Source organism: Brachyhypopomus gauderio, unplaced genomic scaffold (genome assembly GCF_052324685.1).
Source record: "Brachyhypopomus gauderio isolate BG-103 unplaced genomic scaffold, BGAUD_0.2 sc131, whole genome shotgun sequence".
NCBI classification, from domain to species: Eukaryota; Metazoa; Chordata; class Actinopteri; order Gymnotiformes; family Hypopomidae; genus Brachyhypopomus; species Brachyhypopomus gauderio.
Window position 1 is genome coordinate 86,190 of NW_027506952.1, and position 21,346 is coordinate 107,535.

Genomic DNA, 21,346 nt, shown 5'->3' on the forward strand with positions numbered 1-21,346 from the left:
GAAAAGGTCATATACGAAATGTTTAAAAGGCAAGAATTGCATAGTATCACAACAAACAGGGTAAAGCAAACACATCCAGATGCCACTAGGGGGCACCCAGAGTTGAACTGGGGACCTCTTGATCTGCAGTCAAATGCTCTACCACTGAGCTATACCCCCAGCAGGAAGTGTGATTTGCAACCTCAATGTGAGCACATGAGCAGGAAAAACACAAGCTCACAAGATACCTGATGTGGAGCTTACAGGAGATTTTGGAAGGTGACAATCTAAAGGAATGCTTTGAGTAACAGTAAAAATGCTCGCCCAGTGGCGTAAATCCTGAACAAATGCTTTTCTCAGGAATCCATTTTTAAACACATTGGCACTTCCTGAGCAGTGACTGCTGGATGATATTATGAAATGGCACCATCCATATGACATATTTTTAGACTTGTTCAAGGGGTGCACTCTATGAGCAAAATATCATGTGCATGTTGAAATTGCAAGCAGCCAGAAGGTCTTTCAAGTTTGCGATGAGGACCATTTAGAGAAGAAGTGGTAATCACTTGAATTCCAATCACATGCGTCGTTAAATTGAGATATCATGAGCGTCCTCAAATGCTGCAATGATGAGATTCACCAGTATTACAAGATATATGTTTGGGAATGAAATCAGCAGCCTTTAATGAGTGATGATTGAGAGAGAACAATGTCGTAAGATATCTGACTGAAAATGAATTGGACTGCTTGAAAAGGTCATATACGAAATGTTTAAAAGGCAAGAATTGCATAGTATCACAACAAACAGGGTAAAGCAAACACATCCAGATGCCACTAGGGGGCACCCAGAGTTGAACTGGGGACCTCTTGATCTGCAGTCAAATGCTCTACCACTGAGCTATACCCCCAGCAGGAAGTGTGATTTGCAACCTCAATGTGAGCACATGAGCAGGAAAAACACAAGCTCACAAGATACCTGATGTGGAGCTTACAGGAGATATTGGAAGGTGACAATCTAAAGGAATGCTTTGAGTAACAGTAAAAATGCTCGCCCAGTGGCATAAATCCTGAACAAATGCTTTTCTCAGGAATCCATTTTTAAACACATTGGCACTTCCTGAGCAGTGACTGCTGGATGATATTATGAAATGGCACCATCCATATGACATATTTTTGGACTTGTTCAAAGGGTGCACTCTATGAGCAAAATATCATGTGCATGTTGAAATTGCAAGCAGCCAGAAGGTCTTTCAAGTTTGCGATGAGGACCATTTAGAGAAGAAGTGGTAATCACTTGAATTCCAATCACATGCATCGTTAAATTGAGATATCATGAGCGTCCTCAAATGCTGTAATGATGAGATTCACCAGTATTACAAGATATATGTTTGGGAATGAAATCAGCAGCCTTTAATGAGTGATGATTGAGAGAGAACAATGTCGTAAGATATCTGACTGAAAATGAATTGGACTGCTTGAAAAGGTCATATACGAAATGTTTAAAAGGCAAGAATTGCATAGTATCACAACAAACAGGGTAAAGCAAACACATCCAGATGCCACTAGGGGGCACCCAGAGTTGAACTGGGGACCTCTTGATCTGCAGTCAAATGCTCTACCACTGAGCTATACCCCCAGCAGGAAGTGTGATTTGCAACCTCAATGTGAGCACATGAGCAGGAAAAACACAAGCTCACAAGATACCTGATGTGGAGCTTACAGGAGATTTTGGAAGGTGACAATCTAAAGGAATGCTTTGAGTAACAGTAAAAATGCTCGCCCAGTGGCGTAAATCCTGAACAAATGCTTTTCTCAGGAATCCATTTTTAAACACATTGGCACTTCCTGAGCAGTGACTGCTGGATGATATTATGAAATGGCACCATCCATATGACATATTTTTAGACTTGTTCAAGGGGTGCACTCTATGAGCAAAATATCATGTGCATGTTGAAATTGCAAGCAGCCAGAAGGTCTTTCAAGTTTGCGATGAGGACCATTTAGAGAAGAAGTGGTTATAGCTTGAATTCCAATCACATGCGTCGTTAAATTGAGATATCATGAGCGTCCTCAAATGCTGTAATGATGAGATTCACCAGTATTACAAGATATTTGTTTGGGAATGAAATCAGTAGCCTTTAATGAGTGATGATTGAGAGAGAACAATGTTGTAAGATATCTGACTGAAAATGAATTGGACTGCTTGAAAAGGTCATATACGAAATGTTTAAAAGGCAAGAATTGCATAGTATCACAACAAACAGGGTAAAGCAAACACATCCAGATGCCACTAGGGGGCACCCAGAGTTGAACTGGGGACCTCTTGATCTGCAGTCAAATGCTCTACCACTGAGCTATACCCCCAGCAGGAAGTGTGATTTGCAACCTCAATGTGAGCACATGAGCAGGAAAAACACAAGCTCACAAGATACCTGATGTGGAGCTTACAGGAGATTTTGGAAGGTGACAATCTAAAGCAATGCTTTGAGTAACAGTAAAAATGCTCGCCCAGTGGCGTAAATCCTGAACAAATGCTTTTCTCAGGAATCCATTTTTAAACACATTGGCACTTCCTGAGCAGTGACTGCTGGATGATATTATGAAATGGCACCATCCATATGACATATTTTTAGACTTGTTCAAGGGGTGCACTCTATGAGCAAAATATCATGTGCATGTTGAAATTGCAAGCAGCCAGAAGGTCTTTCAAGTTTGCGATGAGGACCATTTAGAGAAGAAGTGGTTATAGCTTGAATTCCAATCACATGCGTCTTTAAATTGAGATATCATGAGCGTCCTCAAATGCTGTAATGATGAGATTCACCAGTATTACAAGATATTTGTTTGGGAATGAAATCAGTAGCCTTTAATGAGTGATGATTGAGAGAGAACAATGTCGTAAGATATCTGACTGAAAATGAATTGGACTGCTTGAAAAGGTCATATACGAAATGTTTAAAAGGCAAGAATTGCATGATATCACAACAAACAGGGTAAAGCAAACACTTCCAGATGCCACTAGGGGGCACCCAGAGTTGAACTGGGGACCTCTTGATCTGCAGTCAAATGCTCTACCACTGAGCTATACCCTCAGCAGGAAGTGTGATTTGCAACCTCAATGTGAGCACATGAGCAGGAAAAACACAAGCTCACAAGATACCTGATGTGGAGCTTACAGGAGATATTGGAAGGTGACAATCTAAAGGAATGCTTTGAGTAACAGTAAAAATGCTCGCCCAGTGGCGTAAATCCTGAACAAATGCTTTTCTCAGGAATCCATTTTAGAACACATTGGCACTTCCTGAGCAATGACTGCTGGATGATATTATGAAATGGCACCATCCATATGACATATTTTTAGACTTGTTCAAAGGGTGCACTCTATGAACAAAATATCATGTGCATGTTGAAATTGCAAGCAGCCAGAAGGTCTTTCAAGTTTGCGATGAGGACCATTTAGAGAAGAAGTAGTAATCACTTGAATTCCAATCACATGCGTCGTTAAATTGAGATATCATGAGCGTCCTCAAATGCTGTAATGATGAGATTCACCAGTATTACAAGATATATGTTTGGGAATGAAATCAGCAGCCTTTAATGAGTGATGATTGAGAGAGAACAAGGTCGTAAGATATCTGACTGAAAATGAATTGGACTGCTTGAAAAGGTCATATACGAAATGTTTAAAAGGCAAGAATTGCATAGTATCATAACAAACAGGGTAAAGCAAACACATCCAGATGCCACTAGGGGGCACCCAGAGTTGAACTGGGGACCTCTTGATCTGCAGTCAAATGCTCTACCACTGAGCTATACCCCCAGCAGGAAGTGTGATTTGCAACCTCAATGTGAGCACATGAGCAGGAAAAACACAAGCTCACAAGATACCTGATGTGGAGCTTACAGGAGATATTGGAAGGTGACAATCTAAAGGAATGCTTTGAGTAACAGTAAAAATGCTCGCCCAGTGGCATAAATCCTGAACAAATGCTTTTCTCAGGAATCCATTTTTAAACACATTGGCACTTCCTGAGCAGTGACTGCTGGATGATATTATGAAATGGCACCATCCATATGACATATTTTTGGACTTGTTCAAAGGGTGCACTCTATGAGCAAAATATCATGTGCATGTTGAAATTGCAAGCAGCCAGAAGGTCTTTCAAGTTTGCGATGAGGACCATTTAGAGAAGAAGTGGTAATCACTTGAATTCCAATCACATGCGTCGTTAAATTGAGATATCATGAGCGTCCTCAAATGCTGTAATGATGAGATTCACCAGTATTACAAGATATTTGTTTGGGAATGAAATCAGTAGCCTTTAATGAGTGATGATTGAGAGAGAACAATGTCGTAAGATATCTGACTGAAAATGAATTGGACTGCTTGAAAAGGTCATATACGAAATGTTTAAAAGGCAAGAATTGCATAGTATAACAACAAACAGGGTAAAGCAAACACATCCTGATGTCACTAGGGGGCACCCAGAGTTGAACTGGGGACCTCTTGATCTGCAGTCAAATGCTCTACCACTGAGCTATACCCCCAGCAGGAAGGGTGATTTGCAACCTCAATGTGAGCACATGAGCAGGAAAAACACAAGCTCACAAGATACCTGATGTGGAGCTTACAGGAGATATTGGAAGGTGACAATCTAAAGGAATGCTTTGAGTAACAGTAAAAATGCTCGCCCAGTGGCGTAAATCCTGAACAAATGCTTTTCTCAGGAATCCATTTTAAAACACATTGGCACTTCCTGAGCAGTGACTGCTGGATGATATTATGAAATGGCACCATCCATATGACAAATTTTTGGACTTGTTCAAAGGGTGCACTCTATGAGCAAAATATCATGTGCATGTTGAAATTGCAAGCAGCCAGAAGGTCTTTCAAGTTTGCGATGAGGACCATTTAGAGAAGAAGTGGTAATCACTTGAATTCCAATCACATGCGTCGTTAAATTGAGATATCATGAGCGTCCTCAAATGCTGTAATGATGAGATTCACCAGTATTACAAGATATATGTTTGGGAATTAAATCAGCAGCCTTTAATGAGTGATGATTGAGAGAGAACAATGTCGTAAGATATCTGACTGAAAATGAATTGGACTGCTTGAAAAGGTCATATACGAAATGTTTAAAAGGCAAGAATTGCATAGTATCATAACAAACAGGGTAAAGCAAACACATCCAGATGCCACTAGGGGGCACCCAGAGTTGAACTGGGGACCTCTTGATCTGCAGTCAAATGCTCTACCACTGAGCTATACCCCCAGCAGGAAGTGTGATTTGCAACCTCAATGTGAGCACATGAGCAGGAAAAACACAAGCTCACAAGATACCTGATGTGGAGCTTACAGGAGATATTGGAAGGTGACAATCTAAAGGAATGCTTTGAGTAACAGTAAAAATGCTCGCCCAGTGGCATAAATCCTGAACAAATGCTTTTCTCAGGAATCCATTTTTAAACACATTGGCACTTCCTGAGCAGTGACTGCTGGATGATATTATGAAATGGCACCATCCATATGACATATTTTTGGACTTGTTCAAAGGGTGCACTCTATGAGCAAAATATCATGTGCATGTTGAAATTGCAAGCAGCCAGAAGGTCTTTCAAGTTTGCGATGAGGACCATTTAGAGAAGAAGTGGTAATCACTTGAATTCCAATCACATGCGTCGTTAAATTGAGATATCATGAGCGTCCTCAAATGCTGTAATGATGAGATTCACCAGTATTACAAGATATTTGTTTGGGAATGAAATCAGTAGCCTTTAATGAGTGATGATTGAGAGAGAACAATGTCGTAAGATATCTGACTGAAAATGAATTGGACTGCTTGAAAAGGTCATATACGAAATGTTTAAAAGGCAAGAATTGCATAGTATAACAACAAACAGGGTAAAGCAAACACATCCTGATGTCACTAGGGGGCACCCAGAGTTGAACTGGGGACCTCTTGATCTGCAGTCAAATGCTCTACCACTGAGCTATACCCCCAGCAGGAAGGGTGATTTGCAACCTCAATGTGAGCACATGAGCAGGAAAAACACAAGCTCACAAGATACCTGATGTGGAGCTTACAGGAGATATTGGAAGGTGACAATCTAAAGGAATGCTTTGAGTAACAGTAAAAATGCTCGCCCAGTGGCGTAAATCCTGAACAAATGCTTTTCTCAGGAATCCATTTTAAAACACATTGGCACTTCCTGAGCAGTGACTGCTGGATGATATTATGAAATGGCACCATCCATATGACAAATTTTTGGACTTGTTCAAAGGGTGCACTCTATGAGCAAAATATCATGTGCATGTTGAAATTGCAAGCAGCCAGAAGGTCTTTCAAGTTTGCGATGAGGACCATTTAGAGAAGAAGTGGTAATCACTTGAATTCCAATCACATGCGTCGTTAAATTGAGATATCATGAGCGTCCTCAAATGCTGTAATGATGAGATTCACCAGTATTACAAGATATATGTTTGGGAATTAAATCAGCAGCCTTTAATGAGTGATGATTGAGAGAGAACAATGTCGTAAGATATCTGACTGAAAATGAATTGGACTGCTTGAAAAGGTCATATACGAAATGTTTAAAAGGCAAGAATTGCATAGTATCACAACAAACAGGGTAAAGCAAACACATCCAGATGCCACTAGGGGGCACCCAGAGTTGAACTGGGGACCTCTTGATCTGCAGTCAAATGCTCTACCACTGAGCTATACCCCCAGCAGGAAGTGTGATTTGCAACCTCAATGTGAGCACATGAGCAGGAAAAACACAAGCTCACAAGATACCTGATGTGGAGCTTACAGGAGATTTTGGAAGGTGACAATCTAAAGGAATGCTTTGAGTAACAGTAAAAATGCTCGCCCAGTGGCGTAAATCCTGAACAAATGCTTTTCTCAGGAATCCATTTTTAAACACATTGGCACTTCCTGAGCAGTGACTGCTGGATGATATTATGAAATGGCACCATCCATATGACATATTTTTAGACTTGTTCAAGGGGTGCACTCTATGAGCAAAATATCATGTGCATGTTGAAATTGCAAGCAGCCAGAAGGTCTTTCAAGTTTGCGATGAGGACCATTTAGAGAAGAAGTGGTTATAGCTTGAATTCCAATCACATGCGTCGTTAAATTGAGATATCATGAGCGTCCTCAAATGCTGTAATGATGAGATTCACCAGTATTACAAGATATTTGTTTGGGAATGAAATCAGTAGCCTTTAATGAGTGATGATTGAGAGAGAACAATGTTGTAAGATATCTGACTGAAAATGAATTGGACTGCTTGAAAAGGTCATATACGAAATGTTTAAAAGGCAAGAATTGCATAGTATCACAACAAACAGGGTAAAGCAAACACATCCAGATGCCACTAGGGGGCACCCAGAGTTGAACTGGGGACCTCTTGATCTGCAGTCAAATGCTCTACCACTGAGCTATACCCCCAGCAGGAAGTGTGATTTGCAACCTCAATGTGAGCACATGAGCAGGAAAAACACAAGCTCACAAGATACCTGATGTGGAGCTTACAGGAGATTTTGGAAGGTGACAATCTAAAGCAATGCTTTGAGTAACAGTAAAAATGCTCGCCCAGTGGCGTAAATCCTGAACAAATGCTTTTCTCAGGAATCCATTTTTAAACACATTGGCACTTCCTGAGCAGTGACTGCTGGATGATATTATGAAATGGCACCATCCATATGACATATTTTTAGACTTGTTCAAAGGGTGCACTCTATGAGCAAAATATTATATGCATGTTGAAATTGCAAGCAGCCAGAAGGTCTTTCAAGTTTGCGATGAGGACCATTTAGAGAAGAAGTGGTTATAGCTTGAATTCCAATCACATGCGTCTTTAAATTGAGATATCATGAGCGTCCTCAAATGCTGTAATGATGAGATTCACCAGTATTACAAGATATTTGTTTGGGAATGAAATCAGTAGCCTTTAATGAGTGATGATTGAGAGAGAACAATGTCGTAAGATATCTGACTGAAAATGAATTGGACTGCTTGAAAAGGTCATATACGAAATGTTTAAAAGGCAAGAATTGCATAGTATCACAACAAACAGGGTAAAGCAAACACATCCAGATGCCACTAGGGGGCACCCAGAGTTGAACTGGGGACCTCTTGATCTGCAGTCAAATGCTCTACCACTGAGCTATACCCCCAGCAGGAAGTGTGATTTGCAACCTCAATGTGAGCACATGAGCAGGAAAAACACAAGCTCACAAGATACCTGATGTGGAGCTTACAGGAGATTTTGGAAGGTGACAATCTAAAGGAATGCTTTGAGTAACAGTAAAAATGCTCGCCCAGTGGCGTAAATCCTGAACAAATGCTTTTCTCAGGAATCCATTTTTAAACACATTGGCACTTCCTGAGCAGTGACTGCTGGATGATATTATGAAATGGCACCATCCATATGACATATTTTTAGACTTGTTCAAAGGGTGCACTCTATGAGCAAAATATTATATGCATGTTGAAATTGCAAGCAGCCAGAAGGTCTTTCAAGTTTGCGATGAGGACCATTTAGAGAAGAAGTGGTAATCACTTGAATTCCAATCACATGCGTCGTTAAATTGAGATATCATGAGCGTCCTCAAATGCTGTAATGATGAGATTCACCAGTATTACAAGATATATGTTTGGGAATGAAATCAGCAGCCTTTAATGAGTGATGATTGAGAGAGAACAATGTCGTAAGATATCTGACTGAAAATGAATTGGACTGCTTGAAAAGGTCATATACGAAATGTTTAAAAGGCAAGAATTGCATAGTATCACAACAAACAGGGTAAAGCAAACACATCCAGATGCCACTAGGGGGCACCCAGAGTTGAACTGGGGACCTCTTGATCTGCAGTCAAATGCTCTACCACTGAGCTATACCCCCAGCAGGAAGTGTGATTTGCAACCTCAATGTGAGCACATGAGCAGGAAAAACACAAGCTCACAAGATACCTGATGTGGAGCTTACAGGAGATTTTGGAAGGTGACAATCTAAAGGAATGCTTTGAGTAACAGTAAAAATGCTCGCCCAGTGGCGTAAATCCTGAACAAATGCTTTTCTCAGGAATCCATTTTTAAACACATTGGCACTTCCTGAGCAGTGACTGCTGGATGATATTATGAAATGGCACCATCCATATGACATATTTTTAGACTTGTTCAAGGGGTGCACTCTATGAGCAAAATATCATGTGCATGTTGAAATTGCAAGCAGCCAGAAGGTCTTTCAAGTTTGCGATGAGGACCATTTAGAGAAGAAGTGGTTATAGCTTGAATTCCAATCACATGCGTCGTTAAATTGAGATATCATGAGCGTCCTCAAATGCTGTAATGATGAGATTCACCAGTATTACAAGATATATGTTTGGGAATGAAATCAGCAGCCTTTAATGAGTGATGATTGAGAGAGAACAATGTCGTAAGATATCTGACTGAAAATGAATTGGACTGCTTGAAAAGGTCATATACGAAATGTTTAAAAGGCAAGAATTGCATAGTATCACAACAAACAGGGTAAAGCAAACACATCCAGATGCCACTAGGGGGCACCCAGAGTTGAACTGGGGACCTCTTGATCTGCAGTCAAATGCTCTACCACTGAGCTATACCCCCAGCAGGAAGTGTGATTTGCAACCTCAATGTGAGCACATGAGCAGGAAAAACACAAGCTCACAAGATACCTGATGTGGAGCTTACAGGAGATTTTGGAAGGTGACAATCTAAAGGAATGCTTTGAGTAACAGTAAAAATGCTCGCCCAGTGGCGTAAATCCTGAACAAATGCTTTTCTCAGGAATCCATTTTTAAACACATTGGCACTTCCTGAGCAGTGACTGCTGGATGATATTATGAAATGGCACCATCCATATGACATATTTTTAGACTTGTTCAAAGGGTGCACTCTATGAGCAAAATATTATATGCATGTTGAAATTGCAAGCAGCCAGAAGGTCTTTCAAGTTTGCGATGAGGACCATTTAGAGAAGAAGTGGTAATCACTTGAATTCCAATCACATGCGTCGTTAAATTGAGATATCATGAGCGTCCTCAAATGCTGTAATGATGAGATTCACCAGTATTACAAGATATATGTTTGGGAATGAAATCAGCAGCCTTTAATGAGTGATGATTGAGAGAGAACAATGTCGTAAGATATCTGACTGAAAATGAATTGGACTGCTTGAAAAGGTCATATACGAAATGTTTAAAAGGCAAGAATTGCATAGTATCACAACAAACAGGGTAAAGCAAACACATCCAGATGCCACTAGGGGGCACCCAGAGTTGAACTGGGGACCTCTTGATCTGCAGTCAAATGCTCTACCACTGAGCTATACCCCCAGCAGGAAGTGTGATTTGCAACCTCAATGTGAGCACATGAGCAGGAAAAACACAAGCTCACAAGATACCTGATGTGGAGCTTACAGGAGATTTTGGAAGGTGACAATCTAAAGGAATGCTTTGAGTAACAGTAAAAATGCTCGCCCAGTGGCGTAAATCCTGAACAAATGCTTTTCTCAGGAATCCATTTTTAAACACATTGGCACTTCCTGAGCAGTGACTGCTGGATGATATTATGAAATGGCACCATCCATATGACATATTTTTAGACTTGTTCAAGGGGTGCACTCTATGAGCAAAATATCATGTGCATGTTGAAATTGCAAGCAGCCAGAAGGTCTTTCAAGTTTGCGATGAGGACCATTTAGAGAAGAAGTGGTTATAGCTTGAATTCCAATCACATGCGTCGTTAAATTGAGATATCATGAGCGTCCTCAAATGCTGTAATGATGAGATTCACCAGTATTACAAGATATTTGTTTGGGAATGAAATCAGTAGCCTTTAATGAGTGATGATTGAGAGAGAACAATGTTGTAAGATATCTGACTGAAAATGAATTGGACTGCTTGAAAAGGTCATATACGAAATGTTTAAAAGGCAAGAATTGCATAGTATCACAACAAACAGGGTAAAGCAAACACATCCAGATGCCACTAGGGGGCACCCAGAGTTGAACTGGGGACCTCTTGATCTGCAGTCAAATGCTCTACCACTGAGCTATACCCCCAGCAGGAAGTGTGATTTGCAACCTCAATGTGAGCACATGAGCAGGAAAAACACAAGCTCACAAGATACCTGATGTGGAGCTTACAGGAGATTTTGGAAGGTGACAATCTAAAGCAATGCTTTGAGTAACAGTAAAAATGCTCGCCCAGTGGCGTAAATCCTGAACAAATGCTTTTCTCAGGAATCCATTTTTAAACACATTGGCACTTCCTGAGCAGTGACTGCTGGATGATATTATGAAATGGCACCATCCATATGACATATTTTTAGACTTGTTCAAGGGGTGCACTCTATGAGCAAAATATCATGTGCATGTTGAAATTGCAAGCAGCCAGAAGGTCTTTCAAGTTTGCGATGAGGACCATTTAGAGAAGAAGTGGTTATAGCTTGAATTCCAATCACATGCGTCTTTAAATTGAGATATCATGAGCGTCCTCAAATGCTGTAATGATGAGATTCACCAGTATTACAAGATATTTGTTTGGGAATGAAATCAGTAGCCTTTAATGAGTGATGATTGAGAGAGAACAATGTCGTAAGATATCTGACTGAAAATGAATTGGACTGCTTGAAAAGGTCATATACGAAATGTTTAAAAGGCAAGAATTGCATGATATCACAACAAACAGGGTAAAGCAAACACTTCCAGATGCCACTAGGGGGCACCCAGAGTTGAACTGGGGACCTCTTGATCTGCAGTCAAATGCTCTACCACTGAGCTATACCCTCAGCAGGAAGTGTGATTTGCAACCTCAATGTGAGCACATGAGCAGGAAAAACACAAGCTCACAAGATACCTGATGTGGAGCTTACAGGAGATATTGGAAGGTGACAATCTAAAGGAATGCTTTGAGTAACAGTAAAAATGCTCGCCCAGTGGCGTAAATCCTGAACAAATGCTTTTCTCAGGAATCCATTTTAGAACACATTGGCACTTCCTGAGCAATGACTGCTGGATGATATTATGAAATGGCACCATCCATATGACATATTTTTAGACTTGTTCAAAGGGTGCACTCTATGAACAAAATATCATGTGCATGTTGAAATTGCAAGCAGCCAGAAGGTCTTTCAAGTTTGCGATGAGGACCATTTAGAGAAGAAGTAGTAATCACTTGAATTCCAATCACATGCGTCGTTAAATTGAGATATCATGAGCGTCCTCAAATGCTGTAATGATGAGATTCACCAGTATTACAAGATATATGTTTGGGAATGAAATCAGCAGCCTTTAATGAGTGATGATTGAGAGAGAACAAGGTCGTAAGATATCTGACTGAAAATGAATTGGACTGCTTGAAAAGGTCATATACGAAATGTTTAAAAGGCAAGAATTGCATAGTATCATAACAAACAGGGTAAAGCAAACACATCCAGATGCCACTAGGGGGCACCCAGAGTTGAACTGGGGACCTCTTGATCTGCAGTCAAATGCTCTACCACTGAGCTATACCCCCAGCAGGAAGTGTGATTTGCAACCTCAATGTGAGCACATGAGCAGGAAAAACACAAGCTCACAAGATACCTGATGTGGAGCTTACAGGAGATATTGGAAGGTGACAATCTAAAGGAATGCTTTGAGTAACAGTAAAAATGCTCGCCCAGTGGCATAAATCCTGAACAAATGCTTTTCTCAGGAATCCATTTTTAAACACATTGGCACTTCCTGAGCAGTGACTGCTGGATGATATTATGAAATGGCACCATCCATATGACATATTTTTGGACTTGTTCAAAGGGTGCACTCTATGAGCAAAATATCATGTGCATGTTGAAATTGCAAGCAGCCAGAAGGTCTTTCAAGTTTGCGATGAGGACCATTTAGAGAAGAAGTGGTAATCACTTGAATTCCAATCACATGCGTCGTTAAATTGAGATATCATGAGCGTCCTCAAATGCTGTAATGATGAGATTCACCAGTATTACAAGATATTTGTTTGGGAATGAAATCAGTAGCCTTTAATGAGTGATGATTGAGAGAGAACAATGTCGTAAGATATCTGACTGAAAATGAATTGGACTGCTTGAAAAGGTCATATACGAAATGTTTAAAAGGCAAGAATTGCATAGTATAACAACAAACAGGGTAAAGCAAACACATCCTGATGTCACTAGGGGGCACCCAGAGTTGAACTGGGGACCTCTTGATCTGCAGTCAAATGCTCTACCACTGAGCTATACCCCCAGCAGGAAGGGTGATTTGCAACCTCAATGTGAGCACATGAGCAGGAAAAACACAAGCTCACAAGATACCTGATGTGGAGCTTACAGGAGATATTGGAAGGTGACAATCTAAAGGAATGCTTTGAGTAACAGTAAAAATGCTCGCCCAGTGGCGTAAATCCTGAACAAATGCTTTTCTCAGGAATCCATTTTAAAACACATTGGCACTTCCTGAGCAGTGACTGCTGGATGATATTATGAAATGGCACCATCCATATGACAAATTTTTGGACTTGTTCAAAGGGTGCACTCTATGAGCAAAATATCATGTGCATGTTGAAATTGCAAGCAGCCAGAAGGTCTTTCAAGTTTGCGATGAGGACCATTTAGAGAAGAAGTGGTAATCACTTGAATTCCAATCACATGCGTCGTTAAATTGAGATATCATGAGCGTCCTCAAATGCTGTAATGATGAGATTCACCAGTATTACAAGATATATGTTTGGGAATTAAATCAGCAGCCTTTAATGAGTGATGATTGAGAGAGAACAATGTCGTAAGATATCTGACTGAAAATGAATTGGACTGCTTGAAAAGGTCATATACGAAATGTTTAAAAGGCAAGAATTGCATAGTATCATAACAAACAGGGTAAAGCAAACACATCCAGATGCCACTAGGGGGCACCCAGAGTTGAACTGGGGACCTCTTGATCTGCAGTCAAATGCTCTACCACTGAGCTATACCCCCAGCAGGAAGTGTGATTTGCAACCTCAATGTGAGCACATGAGCAGGAAAAACACAAGCTCACAAGATACCTGATGTGGAGCTTACAGGAGATATTGGAAGGTGACAATCTAAAGGAATGCTTTGAGTAACAGTAAAAATGCTCGCCCAGTGGCATAAATCCTGAACAAATGCTTTTCTCAGGAATCCATTTTTAAACACATTGGCACTTCCTGAGCAGTGACTGCTGGATGATATTATGAAATGGCACCATCCATATGACATATTTTTGGACTTGTTCAAAGGGTGCACTCTATGAGCAAAATATCATGTGCATGTTGAAATTGCAAGCAGCCAGAAGGTCTTTCAAGTTTGCGATGAGGACCATTTAGAGAAGAAGTGGTAATCACTTGAATTCCAATCACATGCGTCGTTAAATTGAGATATCATGAGCGTCCTCAAATGCTGTAATGATGAGATTCACCAGTATTACAAGATATTTGTTTGGGAATGAAATCAGTAGCCTTTAATGAGTGATGATTGAGAGAGAACAATGTCGTAAGATATCTGACTGAAAATGAATTGGACTGCTTGAAAAGGTCATATACGAAATGTTTAAAAGGCAAGAATTGCATGATATCACAACAAACAGGGTAAAGCAAACACTTCCAGATGCCACTAGGGGGCACCCAGAGTTGAACTGGGGACCTCTTGATCTGCAGTCAAATGCTCTACCACTGAGCTATACCCTCAGCAGGAAGTGTGATTTGCAACCTCAATGTGAGCACATGAGCAGGAAAAACACAAGCTCACAAGATACCTGATGTGGAGCTTACAGGAGATATTGGAAGGTGACAATCTAAAGGAATGCTTTGAGTAACAGTAAAAATGCTCGCCCAGTGGCGTAAATCCTGAACAAATGCTTTTCTCAGGAATCCATTTTAGAACACATTGGCACTTCCTGAGCAATGACTGCTGGATGATATTATGAAATGGCACCATCCATATGACATATTTTTAGACTTGTTCAAAGGGTGCACTCTATGAACAAAATATCATGTGCATGTTGAAATTGCAAGCAGCCAGAAGGTCTTTCAAGTTTGCGATGAGGACCATTTAGAGAAGAAGTAGTAATCACTTGAATTCCAATCACATGCGTCGTTAAATTGAGATATCATGAGCGTCCTCAAATGCTGTAATGATGAGATTCACCAGTATTACAAGATATATGTTTGGGAATGAAATCAGCAGCCTTTAATGAGTGATGATTGAGAGAGAACAATGTCGTAAGATATCTGACTGAAAATGAATTGGACTGCTTGAAAAGGTCATATACGAAATGTTTAAAAGGCAAGAATTGCATAGTATCATAACAAACAGGGTAAAGCAAACACATCCAGATGCCACTAGGGGGCACCCAGAGTTGAACTGGGGACCTCTTGATCTGCAGTCAAATGCTCTACCACTGAGCTATACCCCCAGCAGGAAGTGTGATTTGCAACCTCAATGTGAGCACATGAGCAGGAAAAACACAAGCTCACAAGATACCTGATGTGGAGCTTACAGGAGATATTGGAAGGTGACAATCTAAAGGAATGCTTTGAGTAACAGTAAAAATGCTCGCCCAGTGGCATAAATCCTGAACAAATGCTTTTCTCAGGAATCCATTTTTAAACACATTGGCACTTCCTGAGCAGTGACTGCTGGATGATATTATGAAATGGCACCATCCATATGACATATTTTTGGACTTGTTCAAAGGGTGCACTCTATGAGCAAAATATCATGTGCATGTTGAAATTGCAAGCAGCCAGAAGGTCTTTCAAGTTTGCGATGAGGACCATTTAGAGAAGAAGTGGTAATCACTTGAATTCCAATCACATGCGTCGTTAAATTGAGATATCATGAGCGTCCTCAAATGCTGTAATGATGAGATTCACCAGTATTACAAGATATTTGTTTGGGAATGAAATCAGTAGCCTTTAATGAGTGATGATTGAGAGAGAACAATGTCGTAAGATATCTGACTGAAAATGAATTGGACTGCTTGAAAAGGTCATATACGAAATGTTTAAAAGGCAAGAATTGCATAGTATAACAACAAACAGGGTAAAGCAAACACATCCTGATGTCACTAGGGGGCACCCAGAGTTGAACTGGGGACCTCTTGATCTGCAGTCAAATGCTCTACCACTGAGCTATACCCCCAGCAGGAAGGGTGATTTGCAACCTCAATGTGAGCACATGAGCAGGAAAAACACAAGCTCACAAGATACCTGATGTGGAGCTTACAGGAGATATTGGAAGGTGACAATCTAAAGGAATGCTTTGAGTAACAGTAAAAATGCTCGCCCAGTGGCGTAAATCCTGAACAAATGCTTTTCTCAGGAATCCATTTTAAAACACATTGGCACTTCCTGAGCAGTGACTGCTGGATGATATTATGAAATGGCACCATCCATATGACAAATTTTTGGACTTGTTCAAAGGGTGCACTCTATGAGCAAAATATCATGTGCATGTTGAAATTGCAAGCAGCCAGAAGGTCTTTCAAGTTTGCGATGAGGACCATTTAGAGAAGAAGTGGTAATCACTTGAATTCCAATCACATGCGTCGTTAAATTGAGATATCATGAGCGTCCTCAAATGCTGTAATGATGAGATTCACCAGTATTACAAGATATATGTTTGGGAATTAAATCAGCAGCCTTTAATGAGTGATGATTGAGAGAGAACAATGTCGTAAGATATCTGACTGAAAATGAATTGGACTGCTTGAAAAGGTCATATACGAAATGTTTAAAAGGCAAGAATTGCATAGTATCATAACAAACAGGGTAAAGCAAACACATCCAGATGCCACTAGGGGGCACCCAGAGTTGAACTGGGGACCTCTTGATCTGCAGTCAAATGCTCTACCACTGAGCTATACCCCCAGCAGGAAGTGTGATTTGCAACCTCAATGTGAGCACATGAGCAGGAAAAACACAAGCTCACAAGATACCTGATGTGGAGCTTACAGGAGATATTGGAAGGTGACAATCTAAAGGAATGCTTTGAGTAACAGTAAAAATGCTCGCCCAGTGGCATAAATCCTGAACAAATGCTTTTCTCAGGAATCCATTTTTAAACACATTGGCACTTCCTGAGCAGTGACTGCTGGATGATATTATGAAATGGCACCATCCATATGACATATTTTTGGACTTGTTCAAAGGGTGCACTCTATGAGCAAAATATCATGTGCATGTTGAAATTGCAAGCAGCCAGAAGGTCTTTCAAGTTTGCGATGAGGACCATTTAGAGAAGAAGTGGTAATCACTTGAATTCCAATCACATGCGTCGTTAAATTGAGATATCATGAGCGTCCTCAAATGCTGTAATGATGAGATTCACCAGTATTACAAGATATTTGTTTGGGAATGAAATCAGTAGCCTTTAATGAGTGATGATTGAGAGAGAACAATGTCGTAAGATATCTGACTGAAAATGAATTGGACTGCTTGAAAAGGTCATATACGAAATGTTTAAAAGGCAAGAATTGCATAGTATAACAACAAACAGGGTAAAGCAAACACATCCTGATGTCACTAGGGGGCACCCAGAGTTGAACTGGGGACCTCTTGATCTGCAGTCAAATGCTCTACCACTGAGCTATACCCCCAGCAGGAAGGGTGATTTGCAACCTCAATGTGAGCACATGAGCAGGAAAAACACAAGCTCACAAGATACCTGATGTGGAGCTTACAGGAGATATTGGAAGGTGACAATCTAAAGGAATGCTTTGAGTAACAGTAAAAATGCTCGCCCAGTGGCGTAAATCCTGAACAAATGCTTTTCTCAGGAATCCATTTTAAAACACATTGGCACTTCCTGAGCAGTGACTGCTGGATGATATTATGAAATGGCACCATCCATATGACAAATTTTTGGACTTGTTCAAAGGGTGCACTCTATGAGCAAAATATCATGTGCATGTTGAAATTGCAAGCAGCCAGAAGGTCTTTCAAGTTTGCGATGAGGACCATTTAGAGAAGAAGTGGTAATCACTTGAATTCCAATCACATGCGTCGTTAAATTGAGATATCATGAGCGTCCTCAAATGCTGTAATGATGAGATTCACCAGTATTACAAGATATATGTTTGGGAATTAAATCAGCAGCCTTTAATGAGTGATGATTGAGAGAGAACAATGTCGTAAGATATCTGACTGAAAATGAATTGGACTGCTTGAAAAGGTCATATACGAAATGTTTAAAAGGCAAGAATTGCATAGTATCACAACAAACAGGGTAAAGCAAACACATCCAGATGCCACTAGGGGGCACCCAGAGTTGAACTGGGGACCTCTTGATCTGCAGTCAAATGCTCTACCACTGAGCTATACCCCCAGCAGGAAGTGTGATTTGCAACCTCAATGTGAGCACATGAGCAGGAAAAACACAAGCTCACAAGATACCTGATGTGGAGCTTACAGGAGATTTTGGAAGGTGACAATCTAAAGGAATGCTTTGAGTAACAGTAAAAATGCTCGCCCAGTGGCGTAAATCCTGAACAAATGCTTTTCTCAGGAATCCATTTTTAAACACATTGGCACTTCCTGAGCAGTGACTGCTGGATGATATTATGAAATGGCACCATCCATATGACATATTTTTAGACTTGTTCAAGGGGTGCACTCTATGAGCAAAATATCATGTGCATGTTGAAATTGCAAGCAGCCAGAAGGTCTTTCAAGTTTGCGATGAGGACCATTTAGAGAAGAAGTGGTTATAGCTTGAATTCCAATCACATGCGTCGTTAAATTGAGATATCATGAGCGTCCTCAAATGCTGTAATGATGAGATTCACCAGTATTACAAGATATTTGTTTGGGAATGAAATCAGTAGCCTTTAATGAGTGATGATTGAGAGAGAACAATGTTGTAAGATATCTGACTGAAAATGAATTGGACTGCTTGAAAAGGTCATATACGAAATGTTTAAAAGGCAAGAATTGCATAGTATCACAACAAACAGGGTAAAGCAAACACATCCAGATGCCACTAGGGGGCACCCAGAGTTGAACTGGGGACCTCTTGATCTGCAGTCAAATGCTCTACCACTGAGCTATACCCCCAGCAGGAAGTGTGATTTGCAACCTCAATGTGAGCACATGAGCAGGAAAAACACAAGCTCACAAGATACCTGATGTGGAGCTTACAGGAGATTTTGGAAGGTGACAATCTAAAGCAATGCTTTGAGTAACAGTAAAAATGCTCGCCCAGTGGCGTAAATCCTGAACAAATGCTTTTCTCAGGAATCCATTTTTAAACACATTGGCACTTCCTGAGCAGTGACTGCTGGATGATATTATGAAATGGCACCATCCATATGACATATTTTTAGACTTGTTCAAGGGGTGCACTCTATGAGCAAAATATCATGTGCATGTTGAAATTGCAAGCAGCCAGAAGGTCTTTCAAGTTTGCGATGAGGACCATTTAGAGAAGAAGTGGTTATAGCTTGAATTCCAATCACATGCGTCTTTAAATTGAGATATCATGAGCGTCCTCAAATGCTGTAATGATGAGATTCACCAGTATTACAAGATATTTGTTTGGGAATGAAATCAGTAGCCTTTAATGAGTGATGATTGAGAGAGAACAATGTCGTAAGATATCTGACTGAAAATGAATTGGACTGCTTGAAAAGGTCATATACGAAATGTTTAAAAGGCAAGAATTGCATGATATCACAACAAACAGGGTAAAGCAAACACTTCCAGATGCCACTAGGGGGCACCCAGAGTTGAACTGGGGACCTCTTGATCTGCAGTCAAATGCTCTACCACTGAGCTATACCCTCAGCAGGAAGTGTGATTTGCAACCTCAATGTGAGCACATGAGCAGGAAAAACACAAGCTCACAAGATACCTGATGTGGAGCTTACAGGAGATATTGGAAGGTGACAATCTAAAGGAATGCTTTGAGTAACAGTAAAAATGCTCGCCCAGTGGCGTAAATCCTGAACAAATGCTTTTCTCAGGAATCCATTTTAGAACACATTGGCACTTCCTGAGCAATGACTGCTGGATGATATTATGAAATGGCACCATCCATATGACATATTTTTAGACTTGTTCAAAGGGTGCACTCTATGAACAAAATATCATGTGCATGTTGAAATTGCAAGCAGCCAGAAGGTCTTTCAAGTTTGCGATGAGGACCATTTAGAGAAGAAGTAGTAATCACTTGAATTCCAATCACATGCGTCGTTAAATTGAGATATCATGAGCGTCCTCAAATGCTGTAATGATGAGATTCACCAGTATTACAAGATATATGTTTGGGAATGAAATCAGCAGCCTTTAATGAGTGATGATTGAGAGAGAACAATGTCGTAAGATATCTGACTGAAAATGAATTGGACTGCTTGAAAAGGTCATATACGAAATGTTTAAAAGGCAAGAATTGCATAGTATCATAACAAACAGGGTAAAGCAAACACATCCAGATGCCACTAGGGGGCACCCAGAGTTGAACTGGGGACCTCTTGATCTGCAGTCAAATGCTCTACCACTGAGCTATACCCCCAGCAGGAAGTGTGATTTGCAACCTCAATGTGAGCACATGAGCAGGAAAAACACAAGCTCACAAGATACCTGATGTGGAGCTTACAGGAGATATTGGAAGGTGACAATCTAAAGGAATGCTTTGAGTAACAGTAAAAATGCTCGCCCAGTGGCATAAATCCTGAACAAATGCTTTTCTCAGGAATCCATTTTTAAACACATTGGCACTTCCTGAGCAGTGACTGCTGGATGATATTATGAAATGGCACCATCCATATGACATATTTTTGGACTTGTTCAAAGGGTGCACTCTATGAGCAAAATATCATGTGCATGTTGAAATTGCAAGCAGCCAGAAGGTCTTTCAAGTTTGCGATGAGGACCATTTAGAGAAGAAGTGGTAATCACTTGAATTCCAATCACATGCATCGTTAAATTGAGATATCATGAGCGTCCTCAAATGCTGTAATGATGAGATTCACCAGTATTACAAGATATATGTTTGGGAATGAAATCAGCAGCCTTTAATGAGTGATGATTGAGAGAGAACAATGTCGTAAGATATCTGACTGAAAATGAATTGGACTGCTTGAAAAGGTCATATACGAAATGTTTAAAAGGCAAGAATTGCATAGTATCACAACAAACAGGGTAAAGCAAACACATCCAGATGCCACTAGGGGGCACCCAGAGTTGAACTGGGGACCTCTTGATCTGCAGTCAAATGCTCTACCACTGAGCTATACCCCCAGCAGGAAGTGTGATTTGCAACCTCAATGTGAGCACATGAGCAGGAAAAACACAAGCTCACAAGATACCTGATGT

General features: G+C 40.5%; 26 non-coding genes across 26 annotated transcripts; all 26 read right to left on the minus strand.

Moving 5' to 3' along the window:
* Positions 1-87: 87 nt before the first annotated feature.
* Positions 88-159, minus strand: trnac-gca (transfer RNA cysteine (anticodon GCA)). The gene has a single exon. It is a non-coding gene; the product is annotated as a tRNA-Cys (tRNA).
* Positions 160-815: 656 nt separating this feature from the next.
* Positions 816-887, minus strand: trnac-gca (transfer RNA cysteine (anticodon GCA)). The gene has a single exon. It is a non-coding gene; the product is annotated as a tRNA-Cys (tRNA).
* A 656-nt stretch (positions 888-1,543) lies between these two features.
* trnac-gca (transfer RNA cysteine (anticodon GCA)) lies at positions 1,544-1,615 on the minus strand. The gene has a single exon. It is a non-coding gene; the product is annotated as a tRNA-Cys (tRNA).
* A 656-nt stretch (positions 1,616-2,271) lies between these two features.
* On the minus strand, positions 2,272-2,343 carry trnac-gca (transfer RNA cysteine (anticodon GCA)). Its single transcript has one exon. It is a non-coding gene; the product is annotated as a tRNA-Cys (tRNA).
* Positions 2,344-3,727: 1,384 nt separating this feature from the next.
* trnac-gca (transfer RNA cysteine (anticodon GCA)) lies at positions 3,728-3,799 on the minus strand. The gene has a single exon. It is a non-coding gene; the product is annotated as a tRNA-Cys (tRNA).
* A 656-nt stretch (positions 3,800-4,455) lies between these two features.
* trnac-gca (transfer RNA cysteine (anticodon GCA)) lies at positions 4,456-4,527 on the minus strand. The gene has a single exon. It is a non-coding gene; the product is annotated as a tRNA-Cys (tRNA).
* Positions 4,528-5,183: 656 nt separating this feature from the next.
* On the minus strand, positions 5,184-5,255 carry trnac-gca (transfer RNA cysteine (anticodon GCA)). Its single transcript has one exon. It is a non-coding gene; the product is annotated as a tRNA-Cys (tRNA).
* Positions 5,256-5,911: 656 nt separating this feature from the next.
* trnac-gca (transfer RNA cysteine (anticodon GCA)) lies at positions 5,912-5,983 on the minus strand. Its single transcript has one exon. It is a non-coding gene; the product is annotated as a tRNA-Cys (tRNA).
* Positions 5,984-6,639: 656 nt separating this feature from the next.
* trnac-gca (transfer RNA cysteine (anticodon GCA)) lies at positions 6,640-6,711 on the minus strand. Its single transcript has one exon. It is a non-coding gene; the product is annotated as a tRNA-Cys (tRNA).
* Positions 6,712-7,367: 656 nt separating this feature from the next.
* Positions 7,368-7,439, minus strand: trnac-gca (transfer RNA cysteine (anticodon GCA)). Its single transcript has one exon. It is a non-coding gene; the product is annotated as a tRNA-Cys (tRNA).
* A 656-nt stretch (positions 7,440-8,095) lies between these two features.
* trnac-gca (transfer RNA cysteine (anticodon GCA)) lies at positions 8,096-8,167 on the minus strand. The gene has a single exon. It is a non-coding gene; the product is annotated as a tRNA-Cys (tRNA).
* Positions 8,168-8,823: 656 nt separating this feature from the next.
* Positions 8,824-8,895, minus strand: trnac-gca (transfer RNA cysteine (anticodon GCA)). Its single transcript has one exon. It is a non-coding gene; the product is annotated as a tRNA-Cys (tRNA).
* Positions 8,896-9,551: 656 nt separating this feature from the next.
* trnac-gca (transfer RNA cysteine (anticodon GCA)) lies at positions 9,552-9,623 on the minus strand. The gene has a single exon. It is a non-coding gene; the product is annotated as a tRNA-Cys (tRNA).
* A 656-nt stretch (positions 9,624-10,279) lies between these two features.
* Positions 10,280-10,351, minus strand: trnac-gca (transfer RNA cysteine (anticodon GCA)). The gene has a single exon. It is a non-coding gene; the product is annotated as a tRNA-Cys (tRNA).
* Positions 10,352-11,007: 656 nt separating this feature from the next.
* On the minus strand, positions 11,008-11,079 carry trnac-gca (transfer RNA cysteine (anticodon GCA)). Its single transcript has one exon. It is a non-coding gene; the product is annotated as a tRNA-Cys (tRNA).
* Positions 11,080-12,463: 1,384 nt separating this feature from the next.
* Positions 12,464-12,535, minus strand: trnac-gca (transfer RNA cysteine (anticodon GCA)). The gene has a single exon. It is a non-coding gene; the product is annotated as a tRNA-Cys (tRNA).
* A 656-nt stretch (positions 12,536-13,191) lies between these two features.
* On the minus strand, positions 13,192-13,263 carry trnac-gca (transfer RNA cysteine (anticodon GCA)). Its single transcript has one exon. It is a non-coding gene; the product is annotated as a tRNA-Cys (tRNA).
* A 656-nt stretch (positions 13,264-13,919) lies between these two features.
* Positions 13,920-13,991, minus strand: trnac-gca (transfer RNA cysteine (anticodon GCA)). Its single transcript has one exon. It is a non-coding gene; the product is annotated as a tRNA-Cys (tRNA).
* Positions 13,992-15,375: 1,384 nt separating this feature from the next.
* trnac-gca (transfer RNA cysteine (anticodon GCA)) lies at positions 15,376-15,447 on the minus strand. Its single transcript has one exon. It is a non-coding gene; the product is annotated as a tRNA-Cys (tRNA).
* A 656-nt stretch (positions 15,448-16,103) lies between these two features.
* On the minus strand, positions 16,104-16,175 carry trnac-gca (transfer RNA cysteine (anticodon GCA)). The gene has a single exon. It is a non-coding gene; the product is annotated as a tRNA-Cys (tRNA).
* Positions 16,176-16,831: 656 nt separating this feature from the next.
* trnac-gca (transfer RNA cysteine (anticodon GCA)) lies at positions 16,832-16,903 on the minus strand. Its single transcript has one exon. It is a non-coding gene; the product is annotated as a tRNA-Cys (tRNA).
* Positions 16,904-17,559: 656 nt separating this feature from the next.
* trnac-gca (transfer RNA cysteine (anticodon GCA)) lies at positions 17,560-17,631 on the minus strand. The gene has a single exon. It is a non-coding gene; the product is annotated as a tRNA-Cys (tRNA).
* Positions 17,632-18,287: 656 nt separating this feature from the next.
* trnac-gca (transfer RNA cysteine (anticodon GCA)) lies at positions 18,288-18,359 on the minus strand. Its single transcript has one exon. It is a non-coding gene; the product is annotated as a tRNA-Cys (tRNA).
* A 656-nt stretch (positions 18,360-19,015) lies between these two features.
* Positions 19,016-19,087, minus strand: trnac-gca (transfer RNA cysteine (anticodon GCA)). Its single transcript has one exon. It is a non-coding gene; the product is annotated as a tRNA-Cys (tRNA).
* Positions 19,088-20,471: 1,384 nt separating this feature from the next.
* trnac-gca (transfer RNA cysteine (anticodon GCA)) lies at positions 20,472-20,543 on the minus strand. Its single transcript has one exon. It is a non-coding gene; the product is annotated as a tRNA-Cys (tRNA).
* Positions 20,544-21,199: 656 nt separating this feature from the next.
* On the minus strand, positions 21,200-21,271 carry trnac-gca (transfer RNA cysteine (anticodon GCA)). The gene has a single exon. It is a non-coding gene; the product is annotated as a tRNA-Cys (tRNA).
* Positions 21,272-21,346: the final 75 nt, after the last annotated feature.